Here is a 4,577-nt window from a genome sequence, read left to right on the forward strand (position 1 = left end):
GCAGTTTTAAGTTACTTCCTCGTTGGCCTCATTTCAGAGGACCAGAACTCCCCGCCTGGTTAAAACAGAAGTCCAAGCTATGACACAACTACCGACCAAGATGGTGAGCTTGAAAACATCTTTTCAATAAAAAACTGGAAAATTGGGATGTTCTAAAACTTTTGACCGGTAGTGTAAATACCTTCACTAATTCACTAATTGGACCCCGCCTGGTATCTACACAGGGAGCCGGTCCTCTTCCATGTTTCTACGGTAGCCCAGAACATCCATCCATCCATCCATCTTCTTTCCGCTTATCCGGGGTCGGGTCGCGGGGGCAGCAGCCTAAGCAGGGAAACCCAGACTTCCCTCTCCCCAGCCACTTCGTCCAGCTCTTCCCGGGGGATCCCGAGGCGTTCCCAGGCCAGCCGAGAGACATAGTCTCTCCAGCGTGTCCTGGGTCTTCCCCGGGGTCTCCTACCGGTGGGACGTGCCCTGAACACCTCACCCGGGAGGCGTCCGGGAGGCATCCTAACTAGATGCCCGAGCCACCTCATCTGGCTCTTCTCAACGCGGAGGAGCAGCGGGTCTACTCCGAGCTCCTCCCGGATGGCCGAGCTTCTCACCCTATCTCTAAGGGAGAGCCCAGCCACCCTACGGAGGAAGCTCATTTCGGCCGCTTGTACCCGCGATCTCGTTCTTTCGGTCACTACCCAAAGCTCATGACCATAGGTGAGGGTAGGAACGAAGATCGACTGGTAAATCGAGAGCTTCGCCTTTCGGCTCAGCTCTCTCTTCACCACGACGGATCTGTGCAGAGCCCGCATTACTGCAGACGCCGCACCGATCCGCCTGTCGATCTCCCGCTCCATCCTTCCCTCACTCGTGAACAAGATCCCGAGGTACTTGAACTCCTCCACTTGGGGCAGGATCTCATCCCCGACCCGAAGGGTGCACTCCACCCTTTTCCGGCTGAGGACCATGGACTCGGATTTGGAGGTGCTGATTCTCATCCCGGCCGCTTCACACTCGGCGGCGAACCGATCCAGTGAGAGTTGGAGGTCACGGTCTGATGAAGCCAACAGGACCACATCATCTGCAAAAAGCAGTGACCCAATCCTGAGGTCACCAAACCGGAACCCCTCAACGCCCTGGCTGCGCCTAGAAATCCTGTCCATAAAAATTATGAACAGGATCAGTGACAAAGGGCAGCCCTGGCGGAGTCCAACCCCCACCGGAAACGAGTCCGACTTACTACCAGCTATGCGGACCAAGCTCTGACACCGGTTGTACAGGGAACGGACGGCCTGTATCAGGGGGTCCGATACCCCGTACTCCCGGAGAACCCCCCACAGGACCCCCCGAGGGACACGGTCGAATGCCTTTTCCAAGTCCACAAAGCACATGTGGACTGGTTGGGCAAACTCCCATGCACCCTCAAGGATCCTGCAGAGGGTGTAGAGCTGGTCCACATAGCCCAGAACAGACAAACCAAACAGACTTTAATGTTTTTTGCAAGTTTCACGTCCGCCGTTAGTTCTCCTCAAAGCTTGGAAGAGGAGGGATGTTCAGTTTGATGCAATCTGCTGTCTCACCACTAGATGTCACTTAATCCTACAAACTGTACCTTTAATATGGTCTGCTGCAATTTCCAGATCACAGGAGGTGCAATGTTTGTTATAGGAGAAATGTGTCATATGATAAATGAGACAGTGTAGTTCTGCAGAGACGTCCGGGCCTAAACATCATGTTCTACAGCAGCAGTCTCCAACCCTGCTCCTGCAGAGCTGCTACCTGCATGTTTCAGGTGTGGAAAAGCACCAAATGATGTGAGTGTTGACGGTAGGATTCTGCCATCGTTCATGGCTCTAAAAGAAAGGAAACAAATTATAAATCCTGCCTTAAAGTTATGGAACAGAGGGAGGAACACCATGGTACCACTATGAGAGGAAACAAACACCTGATTCTGATAATTAACTCGTTATCAAGCAGCTGAAGCTCGTCAGAGGGTTTGATAACGAGTTCATTATTAGAATCAGGTGTGTTAGAGTGGAGAGAAACCTGAAACATGATATCTATCTATCATTCTCTCTTTCTCTCTGTCTCTCTCTCTCTCTCTCTCTCTCTCTCTCTCTCTCTCTCTCTCTCTCTCTCTTTCTCTCTTTCTCTCTCTCTCTCTCTCTCCACTGTTGGTGAGGAACTATTAATACAGTGTACAGCGGTTGTTGAGGTAGAGTTTCATCCATGCTGGATGTTAGGATCTGTTCTCTGGACAGCTGACAGCCTGTGTGTGTGTGTGTGTGTGTGTGTGTGTGTGTGTGTGTGTGTGTGTGTGTGTGTGTGTGTGTGTGTGTGTGTGTGTGTGTGTTTGTGTGTGTGTGTGTGTGTGTGTGTGTATTTGTGTGTGTTTATGTGTGTTATGATCTCCAGTTTCTGCCAACAGCTGCAGCTCTACTTCAGGAATGTGTTTTAGTTGAGATGTTTGGTGTCTCAGACTGTAATTCATCCTCTCCTCTCACCTCTGTCAGAACGTCTCTGTCTCTCATCGCTCTGCTTTTCTACCTCCAGATGAACTTCTAGATTCATGAATCTGTCATATACTTTAAGATGATGATGATTTATCTCATCAGAGGGAATTTTACAGAGCTGAGGAGGTAAAACAGTCCGATATTATTACTTTAATACCTTTAAAGAGACATAAAGAGATAAAAGCTTCTATTACAAACGAGGTTTTTGAACATATTTTTCCTTTAATCTCTTTGTGATTTATGCTGGGACTCCTTCAGGGAGACATAACACCTCAACTAACGGCTATTTTCATTATGAATTCATCTTCTGATTACTTTCTTGATCAATTATTTACTCAATGAAATGTCAGAAAGTGTCTCACAATTACAGAAAGTCCACAGAGACGATCTAAACCGTCAGATATTCACTTTACTGTCATAAATAAAGAAATACCGCCAACGGTCACATGTGAAGAGCTGAAAGAACGTGTTGAATAATGACTTCAATTATTCATCAAACACGAGAAAAGTAAATGAAATGATTAGTCGTCTACTTTAACTTTGAAAAGTTTAACTTGAGTCTGAACTCCAACAGGAAGCTGCAGTGTGAACTTCTACCTGAGTGATGAATGTGGACTAAATAAGACCTGATGACCCTTAAAGTTCAGTTCCCAGTGTTCCCAGTGTGTGTCAAACCAGCAGTCAGGTGTCCAAATGTACAGTAAACAGGTTTTCCTCCTGTTCATACTGACTATTAATAGATCTGTGGAGGTCTTCAGTCATTATAAAGTATTTAGCTTCTATTGAGCTTCATCAGTGTGAGTTATATATATATAATATTATATATTATATATTATATATATAATATTATATATTATATATATAATATTATATATTATATATATAATATTATATATTATATATATAATATTATATATTATAGTCATATCAATGATATCTGACACATTTACAGTCTGTTTAGCATCAGATTCCCTCTTAGTGTTTCCTGTTGAGCTGTGCTGTAACCATAGTAACACAAAGACTTTGATACTAAAAACACTGTAACGTTCAAACATAGAAGATGAAGATTTACCCTTTCTTCCTATCTTTCTTTCTTTCCTCCTCCTTTTTCTTTTCTTTCTTTAGTTTTCTTTCCTTCATTTCCTCTTCTCCCTCATCCTCCTTATTCTCTCGTCTTTCTTCCTCACGTTCATCCTTCTTGTTCTTTATTTCCTCTTCTCCTTCCTCCTCCTTCTTGTTGTTCTTTCTCCTCCATTCTTTATTTCCTTTTATCATCTTCCTCTTCTTTCTCTCCTCATCTTCCTTCTTCTTGTTCTTTCTTTCTCTCATTCAGACGCTGAAGCTTCATATTATCTTCAGATCAACTTTTAAATCCATGTTTCCACAGAAGGAGGACTGTGGATTTAGTCCTCCATCACTTCCATTGTAAACATGATGAAGGGATCTTCTAATGGTCAGTATGCAGTTTGATCTAAAGTCCACATTGATCTCAGGTGTTTTATTATATAATGTTATGTTATGTTATGTTATGTTATGTTATGTGTGTTAAAGAGCTAACGTACAGTTGTGTTGATCTCCACAGCAGTACCCACCCGGCTGGTGTGCAGAGAGTTTGGTGAGTAAATCAAACGTCCTCTGGAGACAGATCAGTGTAATGTTTAGTTTTTATTCCAGTGAGAAAACGCTCCAATAACTGTGAGACAAATATTATTAAATATTCAAACCATGCACAGTTTCTAATATACATTAAAACACTCTGATAAAACCTTCTGTTCCAGTGAGTTCAGAGACAGACCTCAGAGCCTCTATGAGTGGTTGTTTCCATTAGTGCTGAATGTTCTCGTCCAGTGAGCAAAGAACCAGAGTCCATCGTGTTCCTGCCGGAGTCTCAGAGTCTCACAGAGTCTCACAGAGTCTCTCAGAGTCTCTCAGAGTCTCAGAGTCTCTCAGAGTCTCACAGAGTCTCTCAGAGTCTCTCAGAGTCTCTCAGAGTCTCAGAGTCTCAGAGTCTCTCAGAGTCTCTCAGAGTTTCTCAGAGTCTCAGAGTCTCAGAGTCTCTCAGAGTATCAG

At 44.4% G+C, this 4,577-nt stretch overlaps 1 protein-coding gene across 1 annotated transcript in view; it reads right to left on the minus strand.

Annotated features, from left to right (window-relative positions):
- Window positions 1–4,153: 4,153 nt before the first annotated feature.
- Window positions 4,154–4,577, minus strand: part of tspan12 (tetraspanin 12) — a 7,567-nt gene continuing 7,143 nt past the window's right edge. Inside the window, exon 7 of the mRNA XM_062443486.1 lies at window positions 4,154–4,577. This exon is cut by the window's right edge and continues 1,118 nt beyond it. The gene's annotated coding sequence lies outside the window, so the exon portion shown is untranslated.

Source organism: Scomber scombrus, chromosome 22 (genome assembly GCF_963691925.1).
Source record: "Scomber scombrus chromosome 22, fScoSco1.1, whole genome shotgun sequence".
In the NCBI taxonomy this organism is placed as follows: domain Eukaryota; kingdom Metazoa; phylum Chordata; class Actinopteri; order Scombriformes; family Scombridae; genus Scomber; species Scomber scombrus.